Consider the following 19,160-nt stretch of genomic DNA (forward strand, 5'->3'; position numbering starts at 1 on the left):
GGTGACGGGGGATGGATGCAGCAAACCACCATGGCACGTGCGTACCTATGTAACAATCCTGCGTGATCTGCACATGTGCCCCAGAACTTAAAGTGTAATAAAAATAAATAACTAAACTTGAAGACTGGCCTTGGAGGGCTGAGCGGGACACAGAGTGTCCTGTCCTCATGAGGCCTTCAGCTGGGACAAGTGATAAGCAAATACGCGATGAAACATCGGGCAGTGAAGAGGAGAAACTGAGGCAGGTCAGAGGGAGGCCGGCGGAAGAGGACGCACGGGAGCACAGACCTGGGCAGGCGCCGCCCGAGAGCGGCCCGGCACGCGGCCCCTGCGCCTATGTGGCCCTGAGTCCCTGCTGGGCAGGCGCCACCTGTGCTGGGCTCAATCCCTCCCATTACAGCCAGCAGCGTGAGACGGCCCACGAGAGCACTGTGGGGCCGTGGGGAAGAGGGCAGACGGGAACGGGGGCCGGGCCGTCGCTTCCAGCCGGGACTCTGATCCCCGCGTCGACTGTCCCCACTCAGGCTGAGGGGAGCGAGGCCACCCGCAGTGCGTGTGAGCTCCGAGGCACGGCCACACCCCCTGCTGAGGTGCTTGGCGGTGACAGCTTCCCAGGAAGAGGCGGGTGACAGCCGTCAACAGCCACAGGAAGGAGCAGACGCAGGAACCCACGGTCGGCCACCACGCGGGAGTGAGGCCACGGGCGCTTGGGCGGGCCGAGGGCCAGCCCGGGAGGTTCTGGAGGGAAAAGCGGAACCCATCTCAACTCAGCCCGGGGCCTTTCTGCACCGAGGGGTGGGGTAGTGCCGACCTCAGACGCCAGCTGCTGGAAACGCGTCCGGAGCCCCGCTCTGCGTGGGGTGCGTGCCGAGGGCTCTCACACGGGACTTGCCTCGGAGCCGGCTCCCAGGCTTGGGTGTCTGGACAGGAGGGTGCGGGTGGGTGGGGAGGGGCTCGGAACACCCCTCGGGGGCTGCAGAGGGGTCGGGCCCCAGCACACCACGGACAGCGGAGCTCCTCCGGCAGCTCACCTCAAACATGCATTCACTTAACAAAATATTTTTAAAAGGTTTTTAAACTAAAAATGACAGAACGAATTAGGCATGCTGTGCCCCTGTGGGAAGAGAGCCAGGCTGCCGCGGGGTCTGGTGGAGCAGGACGCGTGGCCACACACCGGAGCAGGAGGAGGAGACGGAGCCGCGCTGTCTGGATCGCTTCATTAAACCCATGTGCGGTTTCCATGATGACAGTAGTAAGAAGACATTTAATTTTAAAAGCACGTGGAGGTGTCAGAACTTGGACAATGACCCTGGGCGGGCGCCTCACCCTCGGTGCTCTTCAGCGAGCGTGGCACGCGGCTGCGCGGCTGCTTCTCCCAGACTGCAGAGGCCAGGCACCCTCCACTTTCCCGGGCTTTCCGGGCGCAGCACCACTGACCTGGGGTGCGGGTCTCACACTGTTTCCCCCGGAGGCGCTGCTCTTCCACCGTAAGGGGAAAGAACGTCACGTAGCAGAACAGACTCCAGGAAGACAAGCTGTTCACCCAGGGGTCAAAGGGCAAGCTCCCAGGTACCATCTCCAGGTGTGTGCCCTGAGCCCCAGGAGATCGCCCAGCACTCCTAGGCCTGAGCCACATCCCACGTGTGTCCTGCACTCCCAGGCCTGAGCCACATCCCACGTGTGCCTGGCACTCCCAGGCCTGAGCCACCATCCCATGTGTGCCCGGCACTCCCAGGCCTGAGCCACATCCCACGTGTGCCCGGCACTCCCAGGCCTGAGCCACATCCCACGTCTGCCCGGCACTCCCAGGCCTGAGCCACCATCCCACGTGTGCCTGGCACTCCCAGGCCTGAGCCACATCCCACGTGTGTCCTGCACTCCCAGGCCTGAGCCACATCCCACGTGTGCCTGGCACTCCCAGGCCTGAGCCACATCCCACATGTGCCCGGCACTCCCAGGCCTGAGCCACCATCCCAGGTGTGCCCGGCACTCCCAGGCCTGTGGCTTGCATCCAGGTGTGCCCGGCACTCCCAGGCCTGTGGCTTGCATCCAGGTGTGCCCGGCACTCCCAGGCCTGTGGCTTGCATCCAGGTGTGCCCGGCACTCCCAGGCCTGTGGCTTGCATCCAGGTGTGCCCGGCACTCCCAGGCCTGTGGCTAGCATCCAGGTGTGCACCTGCGCCCTCTCCCACTGGCTGGTGCCTTGGATGTCTCCCTGGTAGGAGGGACGTGTCCCGCCCTGCCCTGTCCCAGGTTCCTGCTCACAGCACATGCCCCTTCCCTGGCCAGACCCCATAGGAGCCCGAATGGGGCTGGCTGCACTTGCACGAGCTGGGGCCCCAGCCAGCACCTGCTTGGAGGCTGAGCCCATCCCACTCCCGCCCCCACCGCAACCCCCAGGGCCTCCCCGAGCAGTCAGGAGGACAGCACCGACGGGCTCACCCAGGTGTGGGGCAGACTGCGCTGCCGACTGGCATTTTCAAAACGGGCTTGGAGAGGGCAGAAGATGAGGGCAGAGGCAGCATCACAGACCTCACAGCCGGGCAGGCAGAGGTGGACCCCAGAGGGCAGCTGCCCTGGGGAACGGGGCGTGAGCAAGCAGGGCCTGGGGTCTGTCACTAGGGCCTAGGCTCTGTCGCTAGGGCCTGGGGCCTGTCACGAGGGCCTGGGGCCAGTCATTAGGGCCTGGGCTCTGTCACTAGGGCCTGGGGTCTGTCACTAGGGCCTGGGGCCTGTCGCTAGGGCCTGAGCTCAGTCACTAGGGCCTGGGGTCTGTCACTAGGGCCTGGGGTCTGTCACTAGGGCCTGGGGCCAGTCACTAGGGCCTGAGCTCAGTCACTAGGGCCTGGGGTCTCTCACTAGGGCCTGGGGCCTGTCACTAGGGCCTGGGCTCAGTCACTAGGGCCTGGGCTCTGTCATTAGGACCAGGGCTCAGTCACTAGGGCCTGGGGTCTGTCACTAGGGCCTGGGGTCTCTCACTAGGGCCTGGGGCCTGTCACTAGGGCCTGGGCTCTGTCACTAGGGCCTGGGCTCTGTCACTAGGGCCTGGGGTCTCTCACTAGGGCCTGGGGCCTGTCACTAGGGCCTGGGCTCTGTCACTAGGGCCTGGGCTCTGTCACTAGGGCCTGGGCTCTGTCACTAGGACCAGGGCTCAGTCACTAGGGCCTAGGGTCTGTCACTAGGGCCTGGGGTCTCTCACTAGGGCCTGGGGCCAGTCACTAGGGCCTGGGGTCTGTCACTAGGGCCTGGGGTCTCTCACTAGGGCCTGGGGCCTGTCACTAGGGCCTGGGCTCTGTCACTAGGGCCTGGGCTCTGTCACTAGGGCCTGGGCTCTGTCACTAGGACCAGGGCTCAGTCACTAGGGCCTAGGGTCTGTCACTAGGGCCTGGGGTCTCTCACTAGGGCCTGGGGCCAGTCACTAGGGCCTGGGGTCTGTCACTAGGGCCTGGGGTCTCTCACTAGGGCCTGGGGCCAGTCACTAGGGCCTGGGCTCAGTCACTAGGGCCTGGGCTCTGTCACTAGGACCAGGGCTCAGTCACTAGGGCCTGGGCTCTGTCACTAGGGCCTGGGCTCAGTCACTAGGGCCTGAGGTCAGTCACTAGGGCCTGGGCTCTGTCACTAGGGCCTGGGGTCTCTCACTAGGGCCTGGGGCCAGTCACTAGGGCCTGGGCTCTGTCACTAGGGCCTGGGCTCAGTCACTAGGGCCTGGGCTCTGTCACCAGGACCAGGGCTCAGTCACCAGGACCAGGACTCAGTCACTAGGGCCTGGGCTCTGTCACTAGGGCCTGGGCTCTGTCACTAGGGCCTGGGCTCAGTCACTAGGGCCTGGGCTCTGTCACCAGGACCAGGGCTCAGTCACCAGGACCAGGACTCAGTCACTAGGGCCTAGGGTCTGCCACTAGGACCTGGGCTCTGTCACTAGGGCCTGGGGTCAGTCACTAGGGCCTGGGCTCTGTCACTAGGGCCTGGGCTCAGTCACTAGGGCCTGGGCTCTGTCACTAGGGCCTGGGCTCTGTCACTAGGGCCTGGGCTCTGTCACTAGGGCCTGGGCTCAGTCACTAGGGCCTGGGCTCTGTCACTAGGGCCTGGGCTCAGTCACTAGGACCTGGGCTCTGTCACTAGGGCCTGGGGTCAGTCACTAGGGCCTGGGCTCTGTCACTAGGACCTGGGCTCTGTCACTACGGCCTGGGGTCAGTCACGAGGGCCTGGGCTCTGTCACTAGGGCCTGGGCTCAGTCACTAGGGCCTGGGCTCTGTCACTAGGGCCTGAGGTCAGTCACTAGGGCCTGGGCTCTGTCACTAGGACCTGGGCTCAGTCACTAGGGCCTGGGCTCAGTCACTAGGGCCTGGGCTCTGTCACTAGGGCCTGGGCTCTGTCACCAGGACCAGGGCTCAGTCACTAGGGCCTGGGCTCTGTCACTAGGGCCTGGGCTCAGTCACTAGGGCCTGGGCTCTGTCACCAGGACCAGGGCTCAGTCACCAGGACCAGGACTCAGTCACTAGGGCCTGGGCTCTGTCACTAGGGCCTGGGCTCTGTCACTAGGGCCTGGGCTCAGTCACTAGGGCCTGGGCTCTGTCACCAGGACCAGGGCTCAGTCACCAGGACCAGGGCTCAGTCACTAGGGCCTAGGGTCTGCCACTAGGACCTGGGCTCTGTCACTAGGGCCTGGGCTCAGTCACTAGGGCCTGGGCTCTGTCACTAGGGCCTGGGCTCAGTCACTAGGGCCTGGGCTCTGTCACTAGGGCCTGGGCTCTGTCACTAGGGCCTGGGCTCTGTCACTAGGGCCTGGGCTCAGTCACTAGGGCCTGGGCTCTGTCACCAGGACCAGGGCTCAGTCACCAGGACCAGGACTCAGTCACTAGGGCCTAGGGTCTGCCACTAGGACCTGGGCTCTGTCACTAGGGCCTGGGGTCAGTCACGAGGGCCTGGGCTCTGTCACTAGGGCCTGGGCTCAGTCACTAGGGCCTGGGCTCTGTCACTAGGGCCTGAGGTCAGTCACTAGGGCCTGGGCTCAGTCACTAGGGCCTGGGCTCTGTCACCAGGACCAGGGCTCAGTCACCAGGACCAGGACTCAGTCACTAGGGCCTGGGCTCTGTCACTAGGGCCTGGGCTCTGTCACTAGGGCCTGGGCTCAGTCACTAGGGCCTGGGCTCTGTCACCAGGACCAGGGCTCAGTCACCAGGACCAGGACTCAGTCACTAGGGCCTAGGGTCTGCCACTAGGACCTGGGCTCTGTCACTAGGGCCTGGGCTCAGTCACTAGGGCCTGGGCTCTGTCACTAGGGCCTGGGCTCAGTCACTAGGGCCTGGGCTCTGTCACTAGGGCCTGGGCTCTGTCACTAGGGCCTGGGCTCAGTCACTAGGGCCTGGGCTCTGTCACCAGGACCAGGGCTCAGTCACCAGGACCAGGACTCAGTCACTAGGGCCTAGGGTCTGCCACTAGGACCTGGGCTCTGTCACTAGGGCCTGGGGTCAGTCACGAGGGCCTGGGCTCTGTCACTAGGGCCTGGGCTCTGTCACTAGGGCCTGGGGTCAGTCACTAGGGCCTGGGCTCTGTCACTAGGACCTGGGCTCTGTCACTACGGCCTGGGGTCAGTCACGAGGGCCTGGGCTCTGTCACTAGGGCCTGGGCTCAGTCACTAGGGCCTGGGCTCTGTCACTAGGGCCTGAGGTCAGTCACTAGGGCCTGGGCTCTGTCACTAGGACCTGGGCTCAGTCACTAGGGCCTGGGCTCAGTCACTAGGGCCTGGGCTCTGTCACTAGGACCTGGGCTCTGTCACTAGGGCCTGGGGTCAGTCACTAGGGCCTGGGCTCTGTCACGAGGGCCTGGGCTCTGTCACTAGGGCCTAGGGTCTGTCACTAAGACCTGGGCTCAGTCACTAGGGCCTGGAGTCAGTCACGAGGGCCTGGGGTCAGTCACGAGGGCCTGGGCTCTATCACTAGGGCCTGGGCTCTGTCACGAGGGCCTGGGCTCTGTCACTAGGGCCTGGGGTCAGTCACGAGGGCCTGGGCTCTGTCACTAGGGCCTGGGCTCTGTCACTAGGGCCTGGGCTCTGTCACGAGGGCCTGGGCTCTGTCACTAGGACCTGGGCTCTGTCACTAGGGCCTGGGGTCAGTCACGAGGGCCTGGGCTCTGTCACTAGGACCTGGGCTCTGTCACTAGGGCCTGGAGTCAGTCACGAGGGCCTGGGCTCTGTCACTAGGACCTGGGCTCTGTCACTAGGACCTGGGCTCTGTCACTACGGCCTGGGGTCAGTCATGAGGGCCTGGGCTCTGTCACTAGGACCTGGGCTCAGTCACTAGGGCCTGGGGTCAGTCACGAGGGCCTGGGCTCTGTCACTAGGACCTGGGCTCTGTCACGAGGGCCTGGGCTCTGTCACTAGGACCTGGGCTCTGTCACGAGGGCCTGGGGTCAGTCACGAGGGCCTGGGCTCTGTCACTAGGACCTGGGCTCTGTCACGAGGGCCTGGGCTCTGTCACTAGGGCCTGGGGTCAGTCACGAGGGCCTGGGCTCTGTCACGAGGGCCTGGGCTCTGTCACTAGGGCCTGGGGTCAGTCACGAGGGCCTGGGCTCTGTCACTAGGGCCTGGGCTCTGTCACTAGGACCTGGGCTCTGTCACGAGGGCCTGGGCTCTGTCACTAGGACCTGGGCTCTGTCACTAGGGCCTGGGGTCAGTCACGAGGGCCTGGGCTCTGTCACGAGGACCTGGGCTCTGTCACTACGGCCTGGGGTCAGTCACGAGGGCCTGGGCTCTGTCACTAGGACCTGGGCTCTGTCACTAGGGCCTGGGGTCTGTCACGAGGGCCTGGGTTCTGTCACTACGGCCTGGGGTCAGTCACGAGGGCCTGGGCTCTGTCACTAGAACCTGGGCTCTGTCACTATGGGCTGGGGTCAGTCACGAGGGCCTGGGCTCTGTCACTAGGACCTGGGCTCTGTCACTAGGGCCTCGGGTCTCTCACTGGGGCCTCGGGTCTCTCACCGGGGCCTCGGGTCTCTCACTCGGGCCTCAGGTCTCTCACTGGGGCCTCGGGTCTCTCACTGGGGCCAACTGCCGTGGCGCTCTGCTGGTGTCTCCGGAGCAGGATGGAGGTGGGCTGAGTGCCGCCACTCCTGCAAGTTAGCTCCCTTCCTCCCTGGCTCCCCCAAAGCCTCCCTGGGTGCTTACCATGCCCGCCCTTTTCTTCTGCCTCTAATCCAGGGCTCTGCCTGCAGGCACTGCCTGAATTCTGACCATGCCCATGGAACAAACCCTCCATGCCTGTCAGCGACCAGATGCCCCTCCCGTCCCAGGACCCCTCCCTCCTTCACTCCCTCCCCTTTACCCCCCACCACAACCCCTTGTTCACTGCCCACGCCCACGTGGGGATAGCGCCGACAGAGTCCACACGACCGTTCTCCATGTGGATGGCTGGAGGGTGGCTGAGCCTTGCTGGCAGAGGAGGCTGGTGGACAGGCTGTGCACATCCGCAGGAGTGCCAGGTCAGGGGCGGAGGCAGGAGCCACCGCCCTCTCAGCTCATCACCCCTCCCTGGGGCCTGAGACCCCAGAGTTGGCCCTCGGCCCTGCTCAGGCCCCGCCCTCCCCAGGAACCTCTGTCCTGGCCACAGGTTTCCAGAAGGCCCCCTGGGCTGTGCGGGGCTGGACCAGTCCGGGGGTGACCTCTGACAGCTCCACCAGCAAGAGGGGCCTCCGGCTGCACCCCCTGAGCCCCAGAGCTCTCTCAGGCAGGTGCCCAAGGTGGGTCAGCTGCCTGGGCCTCAGCCTTCTCATCCTTGAAGGGGTGCGGCCCCTGATCTCCCTCGCACCCAGACGGCCTTGTGCAGGCACGGCCCGAGGGAGAAGCTGTCTCCGTGGAGATAGATGCTCCTGATGGCAGGGAGTGGACTGCACCGGAACCCAGAGGCGAGCAGTCCTCCAGAAGTGACCAGCTCGGGGTATCAGGCTCCCACATCACACTCAACCCAAACCTTCTGGCAACCCGGGTCCCCGGCGCCTGGCGTGCTTCCGCCTGTCAGGAGCCGGCGCTTGTGCCCCGGAGAACTCCCAGTTCGTGGATGACGACAGCCTCCCTGGTGATTTGGAGGTCCGGGGGTCTGGGTGGGGGCCGCTCCCTCTTCTGAGCCCTTGGAGATGCTGTCCAGGTGTCCAGCGTGCTATGACCACAGGATGTCCCTGGCAGGCGCCATGCTGGCTCGGATGCCTCTCAGCAACCCCTTCCTTCTCAGGGCAAAGCATCCACTTCTTAGGGCACTGGCACCAGGGAGTGTGAGGGGCCGCCATGCTGCCATCGGATTGGGAAACAGGCGGGCGGGCCCCACGGTGCGCGGCAGGATTCCGGCATCTGTGGGCTGGTGACAGGCGCCGCCTCAGGCCCTGTGGGTGGGAGTGCGTGCCAGGCACCCCAGGGGTCCCTGGTCCTGTCTCCATGGTGCGTTCCCATGCGGGTGCCCAGCCTCTGCAGGCTCAGGTGGGTGTGGTGCTGCCGGACCTTTACGCCCAAGTCCTGTCCAGGGGCGCACCCTCCACCCCGGGCCGGCAGCCGCCACCACCTTCAGCCCTCCCAGATTCCCTGGACACGGCTGTCGCTAAACCCCACTCCTGTTTGGGAAACGGCAGGGCCAGACCCCGCGGCTGGCAGGGGACGCTCTCGGGCCTGCAGGTGGAAACGCTCCTGGGGGCCTGATGGCCCCTCCAATGTCCCACAGTCGCACGTCCCACCTGGGCATCGAGGGCCCGGGATGACCCCTCTGGAGGCCCCAGTGCCCCATCACAGCCTGGCTCCAGGACGTTGACTGAGGTAGGGGAGGGGGTCGGGGACCTGGGGGAGCAGCCCCCCCAGTAAATCGGAAGCGCAGCCATGGCAGAGCCCCGAGGGGGGCCAGGTGCCAGCGACCCACGCAGGCTGAGGGGAAAGCCTCTATTCCAAGGCGCCTGCTGGGCCCCCGTAGGGCAGTCCTGGCCTCATGCTGCCCACCGGACATTCACCCTGGATGGCTCTCGGCTCCGGGGGCCCTCGCTGGTCAAGGGAACAGCGACATCAAAGACCACAGTGACCCGAAGCCCCAGAAGGAAAAGCCGCCCTCACAGGGGAAGGGGTGGACAGAGCCCTGTGGAGCTCGCCCGCCCACCCTGTCCCACCGAGGCTCCTCCTAGGACCGGGCCCCTTCTGCCGAGGGGGTGCTGCCCGAGCAAACAGGGCTGGGGAACGAGGCGGCTCAGGGCCTGCCATGCCAGGGTGGGCCCTGCACCGCCCCCGCCAGCCCCTCTATTTCAGTGCGCATCTGAGCACGGCGCAGCCCTTCGGCAGACTGTCCCTGTTTCTGACGACCATCGCGTGGCACTCTCCACGTGAGTGGCCCCGCTCTTCTCGGCCCAGTCCGCCGGTCAGGCGGTCAGAGCTCCCAAGCAGGACGAAGCTGGCAGTTTCTGAGTCCAAGGCGTCCCCTGCAGTGCAGGAAGCAGGATGAGGAGCCGCTCCAGCCAGTGTCAGCTCAGCACAGTCCCCGTCACAGCCTCGAGAGCACACCCCACCCAGAGGCGAGGCAGGCACACTCAGCCAGGGTCGCCCCAGCATGCGCGTCCAGAGAGGTCACGGTCCTGAGGGGTCATGGTCCTGAGAGGTCACAGTCCTGAGGGTTCACGGTCCTGAGGGGTCACGGTCCTGAGAGGCCACGGCCCTGAGGGGTCACGGTCCTGAGGGTTCACAGCCCTGAGGGTTCACGGTCCTGAGGGGTCACAGCCCTGAGGGGTCACCATTCAGAGAGGTCACAGCCCTGAGAGGTCACGGCCCTGAGAGGTCACAGTCCTGAGAGGTCACGGTCCTGAGGGGTCACGGCCCTGAGGGGTCACGGTCCTGAGAGGTCACGGCCCTGAGAGGTCACTGTCCTGAGGGGTCACGGTCCTGAGAGGTCACCGTCCAGAGAGGTCACGGTCCTGAGGGGTCACGGTCCTGAGAGGTCACGGTCCTGAGGGGTTACGGTCCAGAGAGGTCACGGCCCTGAGAGGTCACTGTCCTGAGGGGTCACAGTCCTGAGGGGTCACGGTCCAGAGGGGTCACGGTCCTGAGAGGTCACAGTCCTGAGGGGTCACGGTCCTGAGAGGTCACGGTCCTGAGAGGTCACGGTCCAGAGAGGTCACGGTCCTGAGGGGTCACTGTCCTGAGAGGTCACAGTCCTGAGGGGTCATGGTCCTGAGAGATCAACAGGACAGGGTCTCCAGGCCAGGGCAAAGGCCCTGCCAGAGAGGACCTGAGGTCGGGCTCCTGCTCTTCAGGGACTTTGAGGTCCAGAGCCAAGCCCAGGCCGAGTGCAGTCCCCAAGGAAGTGAGGAGGGAAGGAGGCCCAGACCTGGGCAGGACAGGGCAGGCTTCACACTCTCCCAAGGCCCATGGGGTGGGAGGGGCCCTGCAGAAGGAGCCTTCCCGTAAGTGCCGACCACACACAGGCTGCTGCACAGCCCTGGTCACCTCCATCCACCCTCCCTCCGCCCTCAGAGATGGATGCTCAGGGGCTTCTCAGGTCAACAGGGGTCGGCCCAGCACCCAGCACCTGGTGTCCTCTGCCTCTGGGAACCACATCTTGGCCCCATCCCCTGCCCCCACCTGCAGGGGTGGCCCTCGCAGCTCTCAGCACGGCCACTTTGGGGGCAGCCACCGGAGCCCATCTGCACACGGGTCTAGGGATGAGAAGGCGGGGCAGCCACAGAGAAAAGCCCCAGTCCCCTCGGCAAATCCCTTCTGAGTGGGAGACTCAGGTCTAAGGATGACCGGGAGATGCAGACGGGAGGACGGAACATTCCAGAGCACTAAGGCTGACTGTCCAGGCCACCGACGCCGGGGCTCCGGGAGCACCCACTCTACCGTGGGAGGGAGGGAGGCACAAGGGGCTCCCGGACTCTGCAAAGGACGCCGCAGTGGAGACTCACCAGCTCAGAGACTGGCCAAGGTCCACGTGAGTGCGAAACCACATCCGCGGTGCCATCACCCAGGGCCAACACCATTTCTCTAAAGCCCCACACAGGACATTCTGCCAACAGAGCAGCCCAGAGGGAATGAGAGAGATTCCAGCGGGCTCATGCCATCATCCACGCCGGACGCCCAGTGGCTGCAGACACAGTGGGACCTGCTTCCACTGCAGGCACCTCCCATGGGGACAGCCGGGGTCTCGGGGGGCACAGCGGGTTACAGGAGAACACAGAGGGGGGGTCTCACGGGGGGCACAGCGGGTTACAGGAAGGCACAGCCAGGGGGTCTCACGGGGGGCACAGCGGGTTACAGGAAGGCACAGCCGGGGGGTCTCACGGGGGGGCACAGCGGGTTACAGGAAGGCACAGCCGGGGGTCTCATGGGGGGGCACAGCGGGTTACAGGAAGGCACAGCCGGGGGGTCTCACGGGGGGGCACAGCGGGTTACAGGAGAACACAGAGGGGGGGTCTAATGGGAGGCACAGCACGTTACAGGAAGGCACAGCCGGGGGGTCTCACGGGGGGGCACAGCGGGTTACAGGAAGGCACAGCCGGGGGGTCTCACGGGGGGGCACAGCGGGTTACAGGAAGGCACAGCCGGGGGGTCTCACGGGGAGGCACAGCACGTTACAGGAAGGCACAGCCGGGGGGACTCACGGGGGCACAGCGGGTTACAGGAAGGCACAGCCGGGGGGTCTCACGGGGGGGCACAGCGGGTTACAGGAAGGCACAGCCGGGGGGTCTCACGGGGGGGCACAGCGGGTTACAGGAAGGCACAGCCGGGGGGTCTCACGGGGGGGCACAGCGGGTTACAGGAAGGCATAGCTGGGGGTCTCACGGGGGGGCACAGCGGGTTACAGGCCACCACAGAACCAGGGGCCAGTCCACCCACTGCAGCTTCACTGAGCGCCAGATGCAGGACCCTGCCCCACCCCAGTCCAGTCACTGCCCTTGGTCGCCCTTGAGGCTCCAGGTCCCGGGCACCTGCAGGCAGCTGGGCCAGGCCAGCTCTGGGCCAAATGGGGCCCCATTGAATCCCCAGAAGCAGCGAATGCGGCCTTGTTTGGAAAAGGATCTGTGAGCTCATCCCGGATCATCCACAGCTGAGCCCTAAATCCAGCGGCAAGTTTCTCTGCCTCCAAGAGGCAGGAGAGAAGACACAGAGGGAAGAGACGGTGCCATGAGCTGAATCTGTCCCCTCCAAAATCCACGCTGGAACTTAACCGTGTGGTGGAGGCACTGGGAGCTGCAGCCTCGGGGGAATGAGATCAAGCCACGGGGTCCAGGCTCCGGCAAGTGACGGAGTGCCTGGTCAGAGGGCAGGGGCGTGAGGACGCGGCAGCCGGGCCCTGTCTCGGAAGCAGGGAAGGGGCCCTTGTCAGACGCCAAGCCTGCAGGCGCCTTGATCTGGCACTCTCCAGCCTCCAGAAGTGTGAGAAGTGAACACGTCATTTCATAAATTACCACGTGTGCTGCAGTTACACCAGCACACACGGACCAAGACAATCGCCGTGAGGCTGAGACTGGGGTGACGCCGTCACACGCCCAGGAGCCTGGAGCCACCAGGAGCTGGAAGACGCGGGGAGGGTCCCCAAGCCTCCCAAGGACACTGGGCCCTGAGAGGCCTGGACGCTGGGCTTCGTCTCCAGGACCGTGTGGGAATGTATTCCTGTTGTGTTGACCCCGGTCTGTGACAACTGCCAGCGGCCTCTCTCTGGACACAGCGGCCCAGCGGGCAGGACCAGAGGCTCAGCACCCGTCACGGGGAGGAGTCTGCGGAGGCCGGCGGGTAGCACTGAGGCCACACGGAGATCCAGAGGCCTGGGGGTCCGCCTAGGCCAGGACGGCGTTCGGCCACGGCTGCCGACGGCACCTGCCTTCTGAGCCCCAGCCGGCCCCGGATGCCCGTTTGTCCGTGGAGAAAATACAGGCTGCATACGCAGCTGGCATGAGGAAAAGTTGCTTGACGGGAATCCGTTGATTTAAGAGAAGGTTCAGCCGCGGCTGCGTGCTGCAGGGCTGTCCTGCTGGTCAGATCGAGACGCCTCGGAAGCTGATGCAAAAGAGCTTCGCGAGTCCTTGGCATGGGGAACACGCGTTACGAGGACGCAGAAAGACTTGCCCTGCAGGAAAAGATTCTTAGATGGCACCAGATCAAAGAAAGCACTTGCACTCATTGAAGAAGGATCTAGAGAGTGAAAAGCCAGCTCCAGGGTGGAAGGAGGTCTGCCGCACACAGCTGATCCGGGCTTGTCTCAGAAAATATAAAGAATGTCCACAGATCAACAAGAATGAAGACACAAATGGCAGCCAGCTTGAACAGGCCCCTCAGGACGGGGGTATCCCAGTGCCCCGTGCTCAGCAGAGAGCACTCAGCTTCGTTAGTGTGACCAGGGAAATGCAAATCAGACGCTTCCACACAGCCTCAGAAAAGGCTGACATTGAGAAGCTGACAGTGGCACGTGCCGGCCAGGACGCGGGTCAGCAGGAAACCGCGGGGCTGTGCGAACGGCGTCAACCCCTTGGGAAGCTGCTTGGCATCAGCTAATGAGTGTAAGGACAGTGAGGACCCCGGACCCAACGGCTCCACTTCCAGACTGACCCAACAGAGACCCCTGCCCATGTGCCCCAAAGAACATCCCGGGAACGCCCACGACAGCTTCGTCCCTAGTTGCCAAGCAAGGGAGCCTGCCGACAGTCCGGCGGTCTGAGGGACAGTGGGCGTTCCCAGAGGAGCGTGAGCAGCGCTCAGCGCCAGTGCATGCGGCTCCTCGATGCAGCGGGGACGGGTCCCTCACACACACTGCTGACCCAGTGAGCTGGCACAGCAGAGCGCCTGCTGCCTGGCTGCCGGTTAAACGTGAAAAACACAGGCAATGCCAAGGTCAAAGCACGGCGCTCAGGGGTTTGTGCTTCGATGGGAAAACGGAGACAGTGAGTGAGACCCTGTCCCACTCCTGGAACACAAAAAGGCAGCCCAGAGTGACTGGCACCAGAACCACAAATGGACTGTGACGAGTGCCAGGCGGGGCCCTCACAGCAGGCGGCCTGGGGACACGTAGCACTGGGGAAGGCGGCGGGAACAAGGCTGCTGGGAGCTGAGGCTGACGTGAGCTTCGCCCCAGAGGCTCCGTCCACGACCCAGGTTCCTCGGGCACTGAGAGGGCAGCAAGCAGCCGGCGGGACGGGAGCTGACAAGGCAGCGGTGCCACCCCAACGAGGGGCAGAGGAAACCGGCACTCGGGCAGCCTTAGGAGAAGCGGGGGCCGGTGTGCGCAGGGAAGGTGGACGCCCCAGAAGCAGCCACGGTGGGCAGGTCACCTGTGAGATACCATGGATGGGAGAGGCAGGTGCCCTGGGCTCAGGGGGAGGGGCTGGGTCTGTCCCCCGGGCTGGCTGGGGCCTGGACGTGGCTCCCCGGCCCTCAGACACCAGCAGCACTTTGAGTGGGGTGGGACTGGCCTGGTCTGTTTCTGGGCGGGAGCCAGCGTGAGCGGGTGAACACAGTGCCTGCCGCAGGCACGGTGAGGTGAGCACAGCTCGAGCACCTCTGTGAGCCAGGAGGGCGTGTCACACGCTTCCTGACAAGGCAAAGGGTGCTGGGAGCCCGCCTGTGTCGGACGCGAGGGCACTAGGGCCAAGGCCTGGGTTTGAAGCCACATCCACGCCCCATATGGGGTGCTGGCTGCTCCCGGCCCCACTGACTGATGGCCAGAGGGAGGCAGCAGGTGTGTGAGGCCACCTGGCAGGTATGGCTGTTGGTGACATTCTCTGGGCAGAGGTCACGGACATTTGTAAACAAATGAGTGTGTCAGGTTACAGGCTATAGGATCTGAGAAATGTGGTCTGCGACCCCATGCTTGCTCAGCAATCACTCGGAGCCCACGTGGATGGCCACCAAGAAGTCAGACGTGGGAGACCAAACATGCCGGAGGAACGCACCAACCCCTTCCCTGAGCCCCACCCAACAGGGGAAGGGCTGCTGGTGGCCGTAACTGCCGGGCTTAGGGAAAGGAAAGAAATCTCCCTTCCCTTCCAGAACCTCACTTTTAAACAACGTCAGCGCGACTGGGGCCCTCTGAGGAGAGGCTCAGCCTTCATGACGGAGAAGAGGAGCCCGGCTTTCCGAGCGGATGGGGCTGCAGGAGGCAGCTGGTGCGGCGCAGACAGAAAGCTGTTGTTTGCTTCCCCAAAGAAAGTCATGCCTTTGGACATTTAGATGTTAAATTGCAATTCACAAGTAGTGCTTGCACAGTTAAAGGAGGAGCATGGAACCCAGAATAGTCTTAATTCGAGCATCAGGAAGCAAGACTTAGGGACAGCTGACGTTTCTGTTTATTCTTTTTCCTGAGAACCACGAGCCACTCTCCTGCGGGGCGCTGCCCCCCCGAGGTGTGATTCCAGGGGACTGCAGGCCACAGCACCTGCCCTCCCTTCCCCGCCTGGGACCCCGCAGGGCCAATCAAAGCCATTCGCAGGCACCAACCTGCAGCACTGGGGCCGTGGTTCCTCACTGAGGAGGTGCTGATGAGCTGATGCGCCCTGGAGGCCCTGGCGGGGTTGGGGGGAATGCCCTGGGTGGAGATGATATGTGTGGGGGAAGCCCTGGGTGGGGGGAGCCCTGGGTGGGAGTTGGGGGAAGCCCTGGGTGGGGGAAGCCCTGGGTGGGGGGAAGCCCTGGGTGGGAGTGGGGGGAAGCCCTGGGTGGGGGGAGCCCTGGGTGGGAGTGGGGGGAAGCCCTGGGTGGGGGGAGCCCTGGGTGGGGGGAAGCCCTGGGTGGGGGAAGTCCTGGGTCAGAGGGATTCCCTGGGGAGAGGCATTCCCTGGGTGGGGGAGGCCCTGGAGAGAGGGACACCCTGGGTGGAGATGCCGTGTGTGAGGGAATCCCTGTGGGGGCTGTCCTGGGTGGTGGAGCCTTGGGGAAGGAATGACCTGGGGGATCCTGTGGGAGGGGATGTCCTGGGAGGGGTATGTTGCCTTAGGAGGAAACCCTTGTGGGGGGATGCCTAGGAAGGAAACCTGGGTGACAGATCATCTTGGGGAGGATACCATGGGTGGGAGAAGCAGCAAGTGGGGGCTGCCCTGGGTGGGTGTTCTACTGGGTGGGGGATCACCTGGGTGGGAGCTTCCCCGGGTGGGGGATCATCTGGGTAGGGGCTGTCCTGGGTGGGAGATCATCTGGGGGGATATGGGGGTCTACGGCCCTGTGGCACCCCTGTTCCCTCCTCACACACACACCGAGAGGAAGCCGGTCTCCCTAGGAGGATCAGCGCGGAGCAGCTTGGGGTTTGGCTCGTGGGTGCCGGGACCAGGTCTGAGCCCCAGATGTGGCTGGGCCTGACCCAGGCAGCTCCACCCCTTCCTTCCCAGGAAACACCTTTTGCTCGAGCAGTAGGAACTGGGTGTGTGTAGACTCTGCTGCCTGATTCCGGCTCCTGGCTGAGGGTTTGTGGGCTCAGATGGACTTGACACCCGCTCTCGACCCTCCTGGGTGCAGCCTTCTGGCTCCCCCAGCCCAGGCAGAGGCGATGAGCGACTCTTTCTCACCCAGAGTGCTTCCCGAAGGCGCTTTTGCCTGAGGGCACCAGGCTGGGCCAGGTACTGCAGGGCGCTGACCAGCACTGGCCTGGGGGCCCCGAAGCCCCAGACAGCATCCCTCTCACACAGCCTCCTGTCTCACCACCGGCTATAAATAGACTTGGCTCTGCTGGCACGGCCTCTCCCGAGGAAGCTTTTAATTCTCTGCGTCCTCTGCAGGGAGTGGCTCCCACAGGCTGGGAGGGGACAGACTGCCTGACTCTCCGGAGAGCTCTCCGGCCCCATCTGCGATGGGTGACCCTAATATTCTTTAGGGAGTCCTCCCGGGCCCTGCGTGTGGCGCTGGGGCCTTTCTTTTCGCCCACGGAGGGCCCTGCAGCCCCTCCGTCCAGGCCCTGCCCTGCCCAGCCTCCCAGCCCGGCGCTCGAACCCTATTTACTGACTCCCAGGCCTAGCGCAGCCACTGCCAGCGTGAGGCTCGGGAAATTCGGGCGAGGTGTGTCCAAAGGAAGCCGCCTTTGACCATTTATATGAGCGTTTATAACCCTGTATAACCGTTAAAACATTTATTGCAACTTCATGGACTTCGGGAAGACCGACCATGGAAATGCGGCCCGCAGAGCTGCCCCCGCGCGCACGCGGCCGGATCGCCATGACTTCACTCCGCGAAGACGCAGGGCCCGCTCCTCACGCACTGACACTAGGGCGCCTTCCGGAACCAGGGACCGCTTTAGAAACCAGGAAAGCGGCGGACCCGACCCCCCCCCCCCGCCCGGGACAACGCGCACACCCTCCGAGCGCGCGGTCTGCAGCCGCTCCCGGAGCCCGCCCCTCCCCCAGGGCCCTCCGCGGATCACGTGGCGGGACGAGGCGCTGGCACCGCGCTGCTGACGGTCGCGGGAGCCCAGTTTACGGCGCAGGCATCAGGCTGCGGCTGCCTCGCTCCCCTCCACTTCCTGCCCCTTCCCGGCCTCGGTCCAGCCCCTGTCCGCGTCCCCGGAGGTGGTCCCGGGCCACGGGGAGCAGGGTCACCTGCTGGGCGCAGGGAAGCACCCCTGAGAGGTCAGGAGGGGCGTCCGGAGCGGGGGTGGGCGGGGGCCAGTCCTCTATCGCCTCCCCCAGGGTCCCTGCACCCAGAAGGGCCAATAAACATGGCAGGTGGGTCAGCCGTGACACTGATGGGGGCGCAAACCCTCATCAAAACAGCAGCCCCCCAACCCCAGCCCTCATCAAAACAGCAGCCCGGCCAAGGCCGGGGAGGGACGCGCTTCTCACCTCCCTCGGCTCCATTTACGTAACCGAAACCGCAGAATAAAGGGCTCCTCAGATCCCCGGGCACTGCTCCCAGGGGTGCGGGAAGGTGTCCTGGAGGCGCCTCTCCATCGCCACAGGCCCGCGGGGGCAGCCAAGGCCCGGGGAAGTCGGCGTCTCTGTGGGGGGCCGGCTGACCGCCCCACCTGCCAGGACGCGGTGGTGTCAGGACCCCGAGACCGGCGCCGCGGTCTCGCCAAGGGCTGGTTCTGGCCCCTTTCTGTGTCCAGGAATCTCGCACGATCTGCCGCAGGGTCGCGGCTGCATTCCGCCCCTCTACGCCCCAATTTCCCACGCCTCATACCCGCGGCCCCTAGGCCTGGGAGCCGGTAAACAGGGTTCCAGCCCCGGGCTGGGGAGGGCCTGGAGGGAGGGGCTGCAGGGGCGTCAGTGGCTAGGAGAAAGGCCACAGCGCCGGGCGCAGACCTGTCCCTGGCGCGACCGACGGAGACCCCCGCCCGCGGCCCCCGCGCAGCCTCCCCGCCGCCTCCGGGCACCGAGCGCGCAGCGCGGACCGCCGGGCATCCCGGGGGCGCGGGGCGCACGGACGCGCGGGGCGGCCACCGAGGGGCTCGGGAGAGCGCGGGGGGAGCAGGGGCCGCGGCGCAGGTGGCCGCTGGCGATGACGGGCGGGGTCTGCGTCCCCAGGCGTCCCCCGCGCCGCGCCCGCAGGACCGAGCCCCGCGCCCACTTACCCTCGCGACGCAGCAACTGCAGCGGCGGCGCCTCCGCGACTCGGACGCGCGCGACCCGGTGCCCAGAGGAGCGCTCGCGCCGCCGCCCCGCGCCAGCCTGGCCCCGCCCCGCCCCGGCCCGGCCCGCCCCCGGCCCCCAGCGTCCCGCGCCCTCCCCGCGCCCCGCCCCGCCCCGCGCGCTCATTGGCGGCCCCGCCCCGCCGCCCCACCCGGCCCGGGGAGCGCGCGGGGCGCACGGAGGCCTCTGCCTTACAAGGCCGGCTCCGCGCAGGCCCAGCCGGTCACCCGGGGCCCTCTCGGCGCAGGGCGCGGCCGACTCGCCGGGCCGTGGGAACCGCTGGGCAAGGGACTGCGGCGCCCCTCACCTGGCTCTTGGCCCCCCCGGGGACGACCGGACCCCGATCTCTGCGCCCCGCAGGACGCGCGTGGACGGTGCGGCAGCGCGGGATGGAGGAGCGCGGCCGCGGCTCCTGGGGCGGGGCGGGTTGGCGGCGGGGACGCGGGGACGGTGCTGGGCGACCCCAGACCGCGTCCCATTCTCTAGGGCGCCGCAGACCGTGCAGGGAAGGGGCAGGGTCGGGCTGCGGGGGTGCTCGGACCTCAAGGCGGGGCGCAGGCTGGGGACGGGGCTCGCAGGTGGGGGCACCGCGGCCGG

At 65.6% G+C, this 19,160-nt stretch overlaps 1 protein-coding gene across 1 annotated transcript in view; it reads right to left on the reverse strand.

The window, feature by feature from the left end:
* TPPP (tubulin polymerization promoting protein) overlaps positions 1 to 18,528 on the reverse strand; it is a 40,104-nt gene extending 21,576 nt beyond the window's left edge. The window contains exon 1 of the mRNA XM_021675356.2: positions 18,506 to 18,528. The gene's annotated coding sequence lies outside the window, so the exon portion shown is untranslated. The remainder of the gene's footprint in view (positions 1 to 18,505) is intronic.
* Positions 18,529 to 19,160: the final 632 nt, after the last annotated feature.

Source organism: Aotus nancymaae, unplaced genomic scaffold, assembly GCF_030222135.1.
Source record: "Aotus nancymaae isolate 86718 unplaced genomic scaffold, 86718_ANA_hifiasm-v0.15.2.pri h1tg000014l, whole genome shotgun sequence".
NCBI classification, from domain to species: Eukaryota; Metazoa; Chordata; class Mammalia; order Primates; family Aotidae; genus Aotus; species Aotus nancymaae.